This window comes from Giraffa tippelskirchi, chromosome 2, assembly GCF_054371585.1.
Source record: "Giraffa tippelskirchi isolate mGirTip1 chromosome 2, T2T-mGirTip1v1.2.pri, whole genome shotgun sequence".
Classification (NCBI taxonomy): domain Eukaryota; kingdom Metazoa; phylum Chordata; class Mammalia; order Artiodactyla; family Giraffidae; genus Giraffa; species Giraffa tippelskirchi.
This window is the reverse complement of record NC_137276.1, coordinates 59,557,580-59,573,623: the sequence shown is the minus strand read 5'-3', so window position 1 is coordinate 59,573,623 and position 16,044 is coordinate 59,557,580. Positions and strand designations below refer to the sequence as shown.

Sequence of the window (16,044 nt, the reverse complement as noted above, 5' to 3'; positions counted from 1 at the left end):
CAAGTCTCCTCTGTCAAATTCCTTTCCCTTTCAAGCCATTACCCCAGTTCTCTCCTCAATTTCTAGTAAGCCTGCTGCAAACTAGGTCTAGACTCACTGCCTTGATGTCTCTACCACCTTCCTCTCTACTGAAACCCCTGCTCTGGCTTCTCCTCCCATCCCACCATGTTCCTAGAATTATTCCTTCAGGTCACTAATAATCTTCTAATTGCCTGATTCAATATCCTCTTCTGAGAGCCCATCCAAACAAAGCTCTCTAATTGATAATAATAATGATATTTATCAGTTGGATATTAAGTGCATCAGTGAGTATCCCAAGTCTTTGTCTAAGAAGTACTTCAAATGCATTATCCTACCCCCTAAAATATGTTCTATGATTAGCCTCATTTTTACAAATGAGGAAACAGGCTCAGAGAGCTTAAGTAACTTGTCCAGGGTCACATAACTAGAAAGGAGCAGAGAGGGGATTTGCTACTTGGGCAGTCAGCTGCAAAGCCCTCACTCTCCCCCCGCAATATGTTATGAAAAATTTCAAACACATAACAAGGTTGAAAGAATTTTACAGAGAACACCTGAATACTCACCACTAAGATTCTACCATATACACAGTATTAGTCACTCAGTCATGTCCAACTCTTCGCAACCCCATGGATGGTAGCCCACTAGGCTCCTCTGTCCGTGGGGATTCTTCAGGCAAGAATACTGAGTGGGTAGCCATTCCCTTCTCCAGGGGATCTCCCCAACCTGGGGATCAAACTCACATCTCCTGCATGGCAGGCAGATTCTTTACCACTAGCACCACACATGGTTTTACCATGAACATCATTATATTTTACTGTATGTATTGCTTTATCACAAATCTGTCTGAAAGTTGTCATCTTTGGCTCTATTTGAAAAGCAGCCTACAAAACACTTTTAAGGCTTAGCTCCGATGTTACAATTTCTGACTGCCCCCTAACCTCATTCTCTCCTGGGGTTGGGATGGGGCAGCAGGAAAGGGGTGTTGATCCTGGAGCACCTGTGTACCTCACCATACCACATGTCCCAGCCAGCCTCTGATCCCTCTCCAGGCACAAAGCAGGGAGGGAAGGTGTTTGAGAATAGTTCACCACCTTGAAATGCCTCCCCAGTCCCTGAGGGGTCTTTCAGAAAGTGGCCAGGGGAACACGAGGACAGGCAGTGTACAGGACAGGGAGCCATGCCTCCCCCTTTGGAGGCCTTTAACCTGTCCAACTGGGATGAATGGTACCCGTTGGCTCTGATGCTTTTGTGTTTCCCAGCTGCAGGAGGCCTCAGGCTCCATCACTAGACCCAGGAGTATGATGGGAGGGTTGTTGGACATTTCGCATCCCAGGGTCTCTTTGTACACCTCGAGGGGAGGCCATTCCCATAGAATACGATGTGAACAATTGATGTGAGTGATCCCCCTGGAGCCCTGCAGGCCGGTGGTGCCTCTGCCAACCCCAGCGCATCTGCTCCAGGGGAAAGGTGTTCAAGCATAAAATAACAGCTTTCTCACAGTGCCGCTTGCAAAGCAAAGCCCCCTCAAGGGGGCAGCATATGAAAAGAAAGGTCTCCCCTTGAAGCGCTGGAATCTCAGTCCTGCCACCTTAGGCTCTCCACCACTTCCTATCGTGTGACCTTAAGAAACCCCTCTACCCTCTCTGGGCCAGGGCTTTCTCATCTGTACAAATAAGAGGACGCCAAATAAAACAAATAAGCAAATCTGGCCCATCTACTCTGTCCATGGCAGTGGGCTGAGGCTGGGTGGAGGGGAAACAGGCATACGAAAGATCTCAGCGGACACTACCACGCCCTGTTCTAAGCCCTTTTTTGCCTGTATTAACTCATTGGATCCTTCCAAACTCTATGAGGTGGGTGCGATTTTTATCCACATTTTATAGGTGGGGAAACTGAGGCACGGAGAAATAAAAACTTTCCTAAGGTCACATGGTTAATAAGAGGCAGAGCAAGGATGAAACACAGGAGGCTGTGGAATCTGCATGGATGAGACCACTACACTCAGCTGCCTGCTGGAGAAGCCTATGACCCTCTCTGCACCTTCCAACAAGACTCGGTTCAGTTGAGGTAGCAAGACAAATACGAAGATTTAAATGCTGATGAAATATTTAAATAACTCTTTGAGATAATAGTGGGGAAGACACTGCCAGGCATAACATGATTAATTGCCAAATGAAAGTGTTCAGACAGAATTGCTCTAAAGGTCCAGAAAAAAAAGAAAAACGTGAGATCATTCCAAGATTGGAGGAATCCCGGGAGACTGGAGGTGAACTGGATTTTGCAGAATGAGAAGGATGAGAACGGGCAAAGAAGAAGTGAGAAGGGATTCCAGCAGAAGCCAAAATTCAAGAAGTAGCCCTCCCTGCTAGTTCTGGAGAAGCGGGGAGCCCCAGATGACTGAAGGTGGCTTAGGAGAAGATGGTACGATGCTGCTGGAAAGGTGAGCTGAGGCCAGGCCTTGGATACCAGTCTAAGTCTGAACTTGACTGTAGGTAACAGGGAGCTGTGAAGGAGCTGAAGTGAGGACAGAGAAGTATCTTTATCAGAGTGCTTTCAGGTGATACACTGCATATACTGGGGGTACCCAAGGGGAAACTCAATGAATCGTAGACATTGGCCAAGGCACTCTGGGGTCTTGACAAAGCAAAGCAAGACCCAACTAGTGAGGGGGACACCTGAAGTCTTCTGCTGGGCTTTCTTTCTAGGGCTTTTAAGAACTGAACACACTGTGCAAACAGGGAAGCAAGCAACTATGATCCAAATAGCCCCCCAGGGTCACACCCAGTGAACAAAATTTTTTCTAAATGCTATTTTTAATCTTTCTGTTGACCAAAAACACACTGGGAAGAAATGAAGCGTGAACATCAACAAGAGGCTCTCCAAACTCTCCTCTCTCCTATTAGCCACGTGGCAGCCCTGCAGACTCACCACATGGCCCACCAGCCAGGCAGCCCCTTCTGGTCCAGGACAGGAGGATCTGCTTAATTATGTGCTGACTGTAAATAGAAGGCTTGAGCAATAGGCTGAGATTTGTTCTGTCTCATATATCAAGATAGGATCCCACAGTTGGCCAAGTGAGGGTCATGGGGGCTCACTCACTCCGTCAAGGCCACAAGAGCATAAGTTCCGAACAGCTTGGAGTCTGCTGGGGACTGCCCTCTGCTAGAGGAGCCAGCAGTGGAGGGGACTTGGTCACTCACAGTTCTTAGAGGGGGCTGTGGGGGTCAGAAAAGAGATGTCCCAGGAGACTAGAAAGGCCCATTTTCTTTGAGGTGTCTCCCTACCCATGGGATCAAGATCTGGCTCCAGTCCCCCAAGGCCATTCCTCTTTGCTACCCACTGTGCCCATGGTCAACCTGCACTGAGTCCCACCCACTCCCAGGCTACAGCAGCCACCCCAAGGAGTGAATTCCCCAGACCAGACCCAGGAGGTGAGCCAAATGAACATTCAAGGGCAGGAACACTCATTCTTGGTTCCCAGTGCCAGCAGTGGAAGCCTGGCACCCAAGGCCCCCTTCCCCTCGCCACCTCTGCCACCTCCCAGTGCTATCTCCATTGTCACTCCTGCCCCACTGGTCCTCTCACCCTCCCAGCTGGGCTTTTTGCACTCTATGCATTAGCCCTCTTGCCTCAGCTCCTAAGTTACCCACCCAGCCCCTGCAACCTCATGGGGACCCAGGACTAAAGTCAGATGAGCCTGGCCTGGCCTTCTGGACCCACTACTTCACTAGCTGTAAGACCTTGGCCAAGTGACTTAATCACTCAGTGCCTCCATTTACTCAGCTGTGCAATGGGCACAATAGTGTGTGGCTCTCCCAGGGTTCCTTATGAGGATGAGCAAGAGAACACAAAAGGGTTTCTCCAGGAACCTGGCACATGGCAGTGTTCCCTAAGCAGAGTCACTGGCAGCTCTCATCCACATCTAGCATGCCCACGTGTGCACTGACTCAGGATTGTGGGTGACTGACCCCCACCCCCACCACCACCACTACCACCTTGTCCCCTTCACAACCCAGTGGCACGGCAGGTGGCAACAGGAATCAGCACATTTGACCTCTGTCCTTGGGGCTCTAGCTCCTGTCTGGTGAGAATCTGAACTCATTTTCCTAAGTGTCTGATAACTGTTATTTACCCCATCATTGTCCCTCCTCCTGTCCCAGTCTGGGGAGGCTTCGAGGGCGGGTGGACGGAGCAGCGTGACTCACTCTGCACAGGTGGCCAAGGTGTAGGGAGGGCGTTCCTTCCTAGTACATGTTTGGTTTTCAGCAAATGTGTTTGCCCAACCGATGCCATGATGATGGCCCAGGGTCAGCCAGGATCCTGAAGAGGACAGGTACACACAGAGAGATGGGCAACCAGGCAAGAGAAAAAGCCCTGGAGGCCACCAGTATCCCATGGAGGGGCCAGACCCCCTCCATATGGATGTTTTCCCACAGGAAAGGTGGTCCCAGCAGGCTCCTGCTGGTCTTGAAGCCCCTGCATCCACAGAGTCTGCCAAAGATACCTACTTCCTTCAGACCCATCACAAAACCCCTGATGGGCATTTTCACAGCCACTTAGGAGTGGTGGTAAGCCTTGGAAAATTCTTCTTAGGGTGGTTCATCTAGATTGGGCTTGATAAGAGCCAGAGAACCGGGTGAGATACCTGCCCATCAGAGAGACTGACAGCCCTCAGGAAGTACAGAGACTTCAGTTCACAAGGAATCAGGTCTGCTCGGCCCTGCACTGTCTCTGAGTTGGAACATGAAGGGACTGGGGTTTGGAATCGGAGACCAGAGTCAAATCTTAGCTGTGCCACTTCCTAGCTGAGTGAACACTGGTGATCCATTTAACCTCTCTGAGCCTCAATCTCCTCATCTGAGAAATGGGATCAAGAAAATGCCTTCTACAATAGGCTGCTTTGAGAATACAAGGATATAATTTAGAAAGGTGACAAGCACACAGCTTGCTTAATATGGCTGGAGACTTTCCCACCTGTGGAATTACTGTGGTGACTTGTCCAGCCTGCCTTCTGCTCTGGGGAAAGACTCAATCCTGAGAGTCACCCAATGTTTCACTGAAGTTAATTCTCCAAGGATGAGCAGCATGGAAGAGAGTGACCTTTTTCGTCTTTTCTTCAAAAGCTTCAGGCTGCCGGATGAAGAATGGTGTAGGTGGCCAAGCTGCTGGATCCTTAAATAGTAGCTAATGTCTTTGATTGGAATTACTAATGAAACAGCACCTGTTAGCTGACTAGGAGCCACCTTAATCTGCCACATGCCAGTTATATTCACCATTGTATCTGCTGGTTCGTGAGATATAAAATGACATGTGATAGGCCTCGGTCATCTCCATGCTACAAGGGGGAGGCTGTCCCCAGGGTGGTATCAGTCCATGTTCCCAACTGCTCTGGAGGTTATCCTAGGGGCCTCCCAGACAGTCCCAACAGCACAAGGACTCCCTGACCCAGTGAGTGCTGCTGAGGCTGGAGGAAAAGCTAGGCAGCCTGTCCAAAGGCAAAGGCTGCCCCTGAGCGAAGGGAAAACCACCCTGCAAGGGTTCCTGACTTCCCATAGTGGTCACTATGGTCAGGGCCTTAAAATGCCTCACTAATTAGCATGGGGAATTCTCAGGCTCAGGCCATGAGCAAAGAGGTCACCATCACCCTTATTACCAGGTCAGGAGCAGCACATGTAAAACTAAAAAGGCCCCACGCCACATTGTGAGATTCGGTTTCTATAGCAACCCAACTGCAGCTGCAGGAGCACCTATGGGATGCCCAAGGCTTGCCTTAAACAGACCCACAATGCAGAAATCAAATGCAAAAACCACCCAGCAGTATTTAGAGACAGAGAACAAGCTTTGTTCAAAACCACAGGAGAAAAAAAAAGGAAAAAACATAGCGAGTATCTCAGAGTTCTATCAAGGCAAGCTCCAAGAATATCTTGTGTGCTGAGCTGATGCAGACCCCATAGGTTAGCTGAGCTGTGTTGGGAGTTTAAAGGGAAACACCCATTCAGGATCTTCTGCAGAAAGATTCTCTCTCTCTCCCTCTCCCTCCTTTTCTCCCTCCCTCCCCGCCCCCCATGTACAATGCAAGCACATATGGAAAATTAAAAATATATCAAGGTTCCTATGATTGATTTCTAGATCAGAAAAAAAATCAGTGAAGGACCAATTTCAATAAGACCCTTTAATGAAAATTTCTATTTAACATTACCTTCAGATACTTCCCTCACTGTACCTGTAGCGTGATTGTTATTTCAGCTATGCAACATTTCCTAAGAGAGCTCAGCATTTAGCAGGAGGGAGTGAGGGTAGGGTTGAAACCCAAACCTCACACAGGTACAAGCTGGCACACTTAGCAGCCAGCAGTCTGGCTCCCTGACGGCTGATACAGAACAACTCAGGAAACTCAATCCCACACAGCTGCACTGGGGATCTGCCTGCTGTCCACACGTCACTGTAATCATCAGTCAAGGCTGAGGGAAGTTAGCCACAAACAGGCCAACCAGGTCACTCTCTCTCTCCTCCTTCATCACATCCAAAATACCATGATGGCACCCAAGCAGGGCCTCTGAGAATGCGCGGGAGGAAATCCAACTTCATGGAGCAGGGACTCGAAGGTGTGGCCCTCATCGGCCAAGTGTCAGCATGGGCTGGGAGACCCAGGGAAAGAGGAGGAGAAGGATGAGCAGGAGGGACCTGGCTGGGCCCTGGGGAAGCTTTTCAAGGGATGACACTTCTGTTCTCATGCTCTTTCCTTACAGCCCCTGATGTCTCAACAGCGTGGCCAAGGAGACCTCCCAGATCACAGTGAAGCTGAACCAAGTCACCACCTACCAAGATGCTTTCATTCCAGCGCTGACTCAGGAATGAAAACAACCAAGCCATCAGGCCCAGATTTTCTTTGTCTGAGGGGCTACGAGATGCCCAGCAAGTATGATCACCTGGCTCGTGGCTTCTCCCAGATGCTGGTCAGAGGATGAGGGCTGCTTCACAGCTGGGAGGTGGGGTGCTCTATCAGGATCCCCCCACACCTTCCTCAGGAAAGCCATTAACCAAAATGGGTGGCCAGGTCAAGGACATGCTCAAGGCCCTGGTCTGCTGCCCCAGCAGTCACCTCCACCTTCATCAGTGATGAGCCCTGAAAATCCAGGCTCTGCACCAGAAGAAGCAGATAATCTCCCCGGGGACCCAAGGTGCACGGGCTGGAGGACATGGAGCAAGGGCTATCCTGGGGCACCCAGAAAGACATATCCCATACAGATGATGGGGACAACAGGCTTCAGAGGATGGCCACGGGGCAAACACCTGGGCGGGCACACACACGAGGTACCCTGCAGGCCGGTTCTCAATGACAACAGGTCTCTGCCTAGACATCCAGGCCACGATGACTTCCATTCTGACTCTGGCTCCACCTGTGCTATTTTCCTACCTCCACACCTCTGCCCACACCATTTTACTCCCCTGGAAGCTCTCCCTGTTCCCTCCTGACAGCCAAAGGCCAAGGTGTTCTTCAGGGTTCAGGCGGAGCTCCAGTTACATCCTCAGTGGTGCCTGCCTGTGGGATGCCCTGGCCCCATCCCCACAAGGAAGGATGCACTGCCCAGCTCCAGGCAGGGGGGTCAGCTGAGCCCATCAGGGTCAGCCTCAGTTGTAGGGAGTAACTTCATCCAAGATCATGCCCTTCCTGGGATCATGAGCATCTGGGGAAGAGAGGCCCAGCCATTCTGGGCCGATGGAATCGACTCTACTGGATAACATTCACTCCGAGGACCCTGCTGGGCTGGCTGAGGCTTGGCGGAGCCTGTATCACCCTCTCCTCACCCCTCTGGCTACTCCTGCCTCCGCCCCTCCTTTCAAGGGAGTTGATCCCTAATAAACATCCTGTGCCAAGGTGTGTCTCCAGAGAACCCAGTCCACACCAGTGCCCATGCTCTCATTTAGTGCTTGGACATTAATATTACAACCTTGGTTTCTCCCATAGATGCTCAATAAACATCTGGCAAACAGATAAAATAATGTAATGTTTCCACCTGTTCAGGGAGCTCTCACGGAGTCCACCCCTCTTCCGGTAGCTACTGATTACGTAGACAAAATGCTGCTGAGGCTGACCGGTCAGAACATTGTTGCAAGAAAATGCCCTTCTCTGGCTCCCCGAGAATCACAATCCACACTCGCTCTTTCATCTCACACCTGCAGCCTGAGGACCACATGGGATGTTTTGGATACTGGGATCCAGAGCAGTGGTCAGTTGGGTCCCCAGCCTTCTCAGTGATGGGTCATCCTTCTTTATCCTGGGCGGTCAGCTTTAGCGGCATCTTCTCATCAGCAGTGCTGCCACTGGGTGCAAACAGCCTTGTTCACCACAACATGAGTAAAGATGGTGTGTCAGCATGGTAAATGTTAAAAAAAAAAGTTATAATTAGACATGCTGTTAAAACAACCCAAGGCTTAGTGTTACTAAAGATGTGTGCAGAGTTTAGTGTCATATAAATAGTAGGGTTTATGGTGTCATGCCTATAGTTTTGAGCAGGCTGACACTTCAAGGGGACACTTGGTGAGTGCCCATTCAAGCTGGGATTTCTCTTGCCTGACTCTTCTTAATGCCTGCTTTCTCAGCAATAGTAATCCAAGGTGTGTCTAACTTAATAATGGGGTGATGATATCCTGCTACTCAAAGGGCCTGGACAACCACCCTAGAACACAGACCGAAGCTCAGTGGAACAGCTGCAGCTCCCCAAGCTGCTGGAAACACTGTCTCTTACTTGGGGAGCTCACAGAATTGTGATTCCATCAGCTCAGATTTAAAAGCAATCTTGCAGAGAGGGACCAGTGCTCATCAGAATAAGCGGATTGCTTCTTAGCACGATTTCAGACTGAGGCTGTGGATCACACATCAGAGAGAGCAGCAATCAGTCATTCAACAAAGACAGTAATTATAATTGTGGCTCTCTCTGGCCAGTGGCTACCTCTCCACACACCCATTTTCTTCTTACACTATCCGACAAGGCGATTGCTGGCACACCCATTTTACAGATGAGGAAACCATGGCCCAGAGAGTACATAACTAATCCACCATCACACATCTAAGCAGTAACAGCATCCGAATTCAAATTTAGGTCCATCCAATCCCCAGTTTGGCTCTATCAGGGCTTACCTCTGAGTAGAGATGGGAAGTTGAGGAGGAAGGGGTGAATTTTACTTTTCATTGCAAGTAAGTACTTCTTTGTTGTTTGAATTTTTTTAATAAAGAGCAGGTCTTCAGGTATTACTTTTTTAATCTTCAAAACATCAAAAGGAACTTATGGGTCAGAAAAGTGGCCCTGTTTCTACAGAAAAAAATGTATTATAATTTGACAGTATCTATCAACAGCTATAACATTTCCTTTGCTATAATATTTCCATTTCTGGAAATATGTCCTGAAAAAATAAGCAGGTGGGAGGCAATATTATATGTAAAGATGTATTTATTTCAAAGTATTACTTTTAATAACACACTGGAAAAAAACTTTCTGTTCTAAAGAGAATAGAGATGGGACATCTACATGATGGAGTACAGTGGTGCCACTTAAGATATTATTGATATATCAGTAGCAACAGGAGGAAATGCTCATTATGGATCTCTAAGTTTGTGTGTGTGTGTGTGAGTTTGTGTGTATTTAATCACTCGGTCGTGTCCCACTCTTTGCAACCTCATAGACCACAGTCCCTCAGGCTCCTCTGTCCGTGAGATTTCCCACGCAAGAATACTGAAGTGGGTTGCCATTTCCTTCTCCAGGGGATCTTCCTGACCCAGAGATTGAACCCTCATCTCCTGCAGTGGCAGATGGATTCTTTACCATCTGTGCCACCAGGGAATAAAGTAAAAAATAAGCTTTAACTACTGGTGATTACAAAAGCTAATATATGCATTTCCCTCTCCACATGCCTCCCCCCACCCCATGGAGAGATACAGAATAATCTTTGAAAAGCAGATACTTTTGGAGAAATGTTTCAGGGATTCAGATGGATGGATGGGCAGAAAACTTTTCCTTTGCATTTTGTATCTTCATGAATCATTTTAATATTTATCGTATATGCTACTTACATTTTAAATAATACATATATTGTAAAGCTTTACATATAGTATGACCCAATCATGCTTTCAGAATAACATTACATTTTAATAATAAAATACACCCAAATATGATCATTGCACTGCAGAATTATAGATGATACTGCCTCCGCTTTACGATGCTTTTATTTCCTGAGTTTTATATCATAAACACATAATTTTATTATCATAAAAAGCCTTTTTTATTTCATCTTTAAGACAGTCTATTAGTACAAGGATGTACTGCCTCTAACAGAGCTTAGAAATTTCAGGGTGTCACCGGTCATGTCCTGTCCCAAACCCACACTTTCCTGAGTGCAAGGGAGGAAAGGAGCCATCTGAGACTCATGACAAGAAGCCAGCTAATGCAGCAGATCCAAACCCTTATTGGCTTAGCCTCAAATCCCAGCTGATGCCACTCCCCATCGGTCCTGGACCCCTGGAATATAAGGGCCACCTGAGCCAGAGAAACCCTAGAATCAAACAGGAAAGCATCACTCTCTTTTTTTTAACCCTGAGCAATACGCTGGCTGGACAACATTAGGCAGTTGAAAAAGAGAACCACTGAAGCCAAAGGTAATCCATCCACCTGTGAGAGGTGGCGTCTGCTCCATGCAAAGCACTGAAGGGGTCAAAAAGATGACCTTGACCTAGACCTCCACCTGATCCTCAAAGGAGGGTGCAGACCAGACAAGGATGTAGGAAGGCATGTAACTAACCCAGATCCCAGAAATAAAGTGACCAGAGCCCTAACATCAGAGACATGGATGGGGGACAACTGGAGTTCAGAGAAGGAGGGTCACTTCCAGCCTGAAGCAGGCAGATGGCTTCTGGAAGACATGGTACATGAACTGAGTTACACTCTGAGTATATTCAATCAGAGGCCAGGTGCTTACCTGCCTAGGCATGGGCAGTCTCCACAGTGTGTGGACCACATATTCTAGTGACTGCCCCTCTCGTTCATGGGCAAGGCTGCCAGCCATCACCATGTCAGGGCACCTATATATTCATAGACCTGTGTGTTTGCTTTCTTCTTTCTTCCCAGGGCATATACCTCAATTACAAACCTGCAGTCAGCCAAAGCTTGTGTACTTTCACAAAATGTTTCTGAAATTCACAAGTCTTTTCACCACAGGGAACTAGGCCTAACAAGTACTTTCTGTGGAACACCCCTGACTCTGACAAAACACCCCACTTAATGTCATGTCTCATTCCCACCAAAACTTTGCTAACAGCAGTGAAAATAAAAGCACAGACTCTGTATTTGCTTGGTGCTCTGGACATGAGCTAGTATTCCAAGAGAGCCAAGTGCTCTTTTACTAATAACAAAATTCAGCAAGGCTCTTCCCTCCTCTCCTACCCCTACCTTGCCATGAGAAGGAAGAACTTACCAGACTCTGATCTTCTCCCCACCTGTTGCCTCCTCCCACCCCGTTCAGTCTGGGTCTCCCATGCAAGGGGGTAAGTCTGGTCACATCTCAGACAGGACCACATACAGGACCCCAGATCAGGTGCCAGATCACTTGGAGGGTGTCACACTCGAAGGACAGAGTGAGGCGGCTGCATAGGAGGGCAAAGCGGTGACATTTAACCAGGTTCTTCTCTAGATGGAGACGGAGGTGGGAGTAAACTTTTGGAAAAAGTTTACTAGACAATAAAGTAAGTGCGTTAATTTAATTGGAGTGTGAAAGACATTTTGATGGTGATGAGGAGGCGAAGTGACGATTTATTTATAATCGACAAGGTTGTATCCATCCAGCTACTGGAATAATTATATACTTTAGAAATGCACACTCATTGTAATACAAAAAGCCCCTCCATACAGTGAAGATGGGGGCCATCAAGGGGAAGTCCTGCCAGGGAAGCTGCTGTGACACCACCATCCTATGACAGTGACATTGCTACAAGAGCTATTGGCCACCGGCCACCATTAACCCCAGCTGTAAATTAGGGATTGAATAATCTCTCAGTTCTTTCTAAAAATGAGGCCTTTTCCTGGAGTAAGTATTTAGTCTCCATCTGCTCTGGGGATGATTTCGTAACTCAATGCAGGGACAAAGAAGGAGTCTTCATCTTGTATCTGATCTTTTGTTTTTGTTTTGCTAATTTGGGTTGAAGTTCCAGCTCCTGGATCCTCCCTAATTAAGATGCTGATGAAGATGTTGGGCAATATGGCATCTCATTTAAGGGCCGGCAGAACTGAGTTCAAACCTGAGATTTGGGAAATATCCTTTATCACCCTGCAGTTTCCTCATCTGGAAAACAGGGATACTGGTACCTGTCTGACTGGGTTGCTATAAAGACAAAACCTGGCACAAGGGAAATTCTGGTATGTACTAAAAATTCATGGCTGTGATTTCAGGTGAAAGAAGACCTACATGTTGACACTGGCTCCTTAATAACTGGTGGGTTCGACTTATTCTGTTTGTATGGAGACCAGGTTGGCACCTGTGACCACTGCTTGCATCTCCAAAGGCTCACAAGCACTCAGCTTAACCTTCCAATCAAAAATTTATTCCCAGGGATAAGCCACAACATCATTAGAACAGAAATTCCAAAATCCAACTTCTAACACCCACTAGAAATACGAGCTAGAATGACAAGTTCCAGAACACTAAAAGTATTCCCCACAATTCAAAGACTCCCCAGAGGAAGTAACAGGGGGTGTATTTACCTCCTCTAGTGAACAACTAAAAAAATCAGGTGTGATATTTGAAATAAGAGTTTGCAGACACTGGAGCTCAGACAGGGCAGGACAGTGATCCCTGTGAAACAAACAAGGTGAACCCATGAATACCCCAGCCTTCAGCCTGGGGAGTATCTGAGCCACAGCTCAGAGGAAGGGGCCCAGGCAGAGCCCATGGGTCTTGCTGAGTTGAGGAATCAGAGCTGGGATTCCAGGGAAGCCCAGGCACCTAGAGTTCACAGGATAGAGTACCAGAGAGGAGAAAGCTGCCCAGACAACACTCTGAGGATCAGCAGAGAGATCTTCTTGAGTGTTCAGCTAAGTACTGAAGACTTAGTACCCAAGGTGAGGGACAGAAACACCCTGAAGGAGCACAGAGAACAGCCCCTGGAACTCACGTGGGGCCAGGAATAGGTCATGTTCCACCAGCCAAAGCAGAAAAGTTCAAAAATCAAAATACTGTTATGAGCTGAACTGGGTTCCCTCAAAATCCCTATGTTGAAATCCTTAACCCTACCCCCTTTACCCCATGCATCTGAACACAGCCCTATTTGGTCATTAGGGTAGACTCTAATCGAATATGACTGATGCCCTTTTTAAATACATTTATTTATTTATTTATGACTGTGCTGGGTCTGCGTTGCTGTGCAGGCTACTCTCTTGCTGCAGTGCACAGGCTTCTCATTGCAGTGGCCTCGCTTGTTGAGGAGAGCAGGCTCCAGGGTGTGTGAGCTTCAGGAGCTATGGTGTGTGGGCTCAGTAGTTGCAGCTCTAGAGTACACGTTCAATAGTTGTGGCGCACAGGCTTAGTTGCCCTACGGCATGTGGGATCTTCCTAGACCAGGGATCGAATCCGTGTCTCCTGCATTGGCAGGTGGATTCTTCACCACTGAGCCACCAGGGAAGCCCTGACTGATGTCCTTTTAAGAAGGGATTAGTTAGGATACAGATATTAGACAAAGGGATGATTACATGAAGACACAGCAAGAAGACAACTATGTGTAAGCCAAGGAGAGAAACCTCAGAGGAAACAAGGCTGCCAACACTTTGATCTCAGACTTCTAGTATCTCCAAAACTGTGAGAAAATAATTTTCCGTTGTTAAATCACCCAATCGGTGATATTTTATGGCAGCTCTAGCAAATTAATCCAGGTATTCAGACTGGTATTGCCTCTGTAGTGGGAAAAACTTTAGTCCTAGATTAAGGCATCTAAGGGCTTCCCAAGTGGCGCTAATGGTAAAGAACCCACCTGTCGATGAAGGAGACTAAGAGATTCAGGTTCGATCCCTGGACCAGGAAGATCCCCTGGAGGAGGGCATGGCAACCCATTCTAGTAGTCTTGCCTGGAGAATCCCATGGAAAGAGGGGTCTGGAGGGCTACAGTCCACAGGGTTGCAAAGAGTCAGACATGACTAAAGTGAGTTAGCATGTACGCAAGGCATCTAATAAGGCTTGAAAACAAGACCCAAATGGAGAAAACTGTTTCCATGTAACTTAACTGTGTCCTAGAACAAAGCTCAAGATTATTTATAGAAGTACTAAAATATCTAGCACCCACCAAGGTAAAATTTACTACGTCTGGCATCCAATCGAAAATTACCAGACATGCAAATAAGCTTGGAAATACAACCCATAATAAAAAGAACCATCAATCAAAAGACTCCCCCCAGCAATTCTACCATCACATACACACTGTATTTCAAGATCCTGCCAAGGAGCCCACCTGGCCCCAGAAATGCATTTTAAAATGATTCTCCAATTCCCTGCAAGAGACTTGTTCTATCTTTTTTCATTCCAAAGAGGGTCATTCTAGGTGATAACAGAGAGAAAACAAAGAAATGCTCACTTTCTGTCTCGTTTCTTTGCTAACAGTGTCATCTTTCCTGAGGAGTGATACTACCCCATCTTGTTCATCATCTAACTCTGGGCCTATTGTTTTACAAAGGTCTGTGGCTATCTTTAGCTGTTTTTACCAGTTTTAGTTCATTTTGTGTTTCAGCCTTGCCTAATCTCTTTCGATCAACCCTAACTTAGGTGATTCTTTATCTTGCAACCATTCACCTTAACTTCCTCCCTGTCACTGTTGTATTAATGCTTGTTCCTTAAAGTCATAAGGTTCTAGAATAATATACAGATCAAGACCTGATCTCTGATCTCTTTCCATGATGCCTCTTTCACTGAAGCAAACAGATAGTGCCTACTATGTGCTTGGCAGCACTCTCAAGCCCTGTATCTCTCTAGAGCCATCAATCCTGAGAAACAGGACAGACAGGTATCACTCCCCCCATGTTAAGAGTGAGGAAGCTAAGGCCTCTAAAAGAGACCAAGTAACCTGCTCCAAGTCACATAGTTAATGAAACGTGGAGTCAACCCAGGATCCCTGGAACCAAGTCTCTCATGGACGTGTCTTGTCCACTCACTGTACTCAGCCCTAAACTGGCCACAGTGATGGGTTGGAATGCCCCTGCCCAGCCCACTCCAGGCCTCCTCAGTATTCCCCATCTGATGTTCCTTTACAGGCCAGAGGATTAGTAAATTTTCCTACCAGTTCATGCACATGCTATGGGTTCACAAAAAAAAAATTAAAGTGACCTTCAGCTAAACCTACACCTGCCCTCACTGCTAAGGGGACAGGGTAACATCAGGCAGGCCTGAAGCATCCAAGATGAACTCAAGCAGGGCATGGGGCTGCTACACACAGAGATCAGAGACCCTCCATCCCTCCCCTCCTGAGTTCCCTTCAAGGACGCTTCCATCAAGCCTGACTTGCAGAGAAGGCCCGCCCCCCATGAAAGGGCAAGCTGGAGAAGTGATCGGCCTGGGGCCAGTACAGAGAGAAATGCAATTCCCTCCCCCGTCACTGCTGTGCTGGGTAGAAACTGGGTCAGAGCCGGCCAGCCCATTCATTTAATCCAAACTCCCCCTCTCCATTCAGCTTTTAGTCTTCAGAGCTTTCAGTCCAAGGAAGCATGATTTCCTCTGCAAAATCAACAAAATAAATTAAGCCCATGCTCTTTGATCTCGGAGCTTTTGTGCAGTGGATGGCCTGAACAGAAACAATCCTCCATCCTCCTGGCATCTCAAAGATACCAAAAAAAAAAAAAATTCAGCCACTGTGTCAGGAGGCAGAATGCCAGCTTCTAGCCACCTGCCAGACACACTGCTGAGAATGGGGCTTGGCTAAGGAAGGGGTGCTTTGCCATCCATTCACCCATTAAAGCAAGAAGATCCTAAGTGAGGCAGAGCCTGTTAGACAAG

At 47.5% G+C, this 16,044-nt stretch overlaps 1 protein-coding gene across 27 annotated transcripts in view; it reads right to left on the bottom strand.

Annotated features, from left to right (window-relative positions):
- The window catches only part of KCNMA1 (potassium calcium-activated channel subfamily M alpha 1), a 762,573-nt gene that overhangs the window by 576,041 nt on the left and 170,488 nt on the right, over window positions 1-16,044 (bottom strand). The window contains exon 2 of one of the 27 annotated variants that reach the window (XR_014077926.1): window positions 8,040-8,361. The exons of the other annotated variants lie outside the window; for them this stretch is intronic. The gene's annotated coding sequence lies outside the window, so the exon portion shown is untranslated. The remainder of the gene's footprint in view (window positions 1-8,039; window positions 8,362-16,044) is intronic. 27 annotated transcript variants of the gene reach the window in all.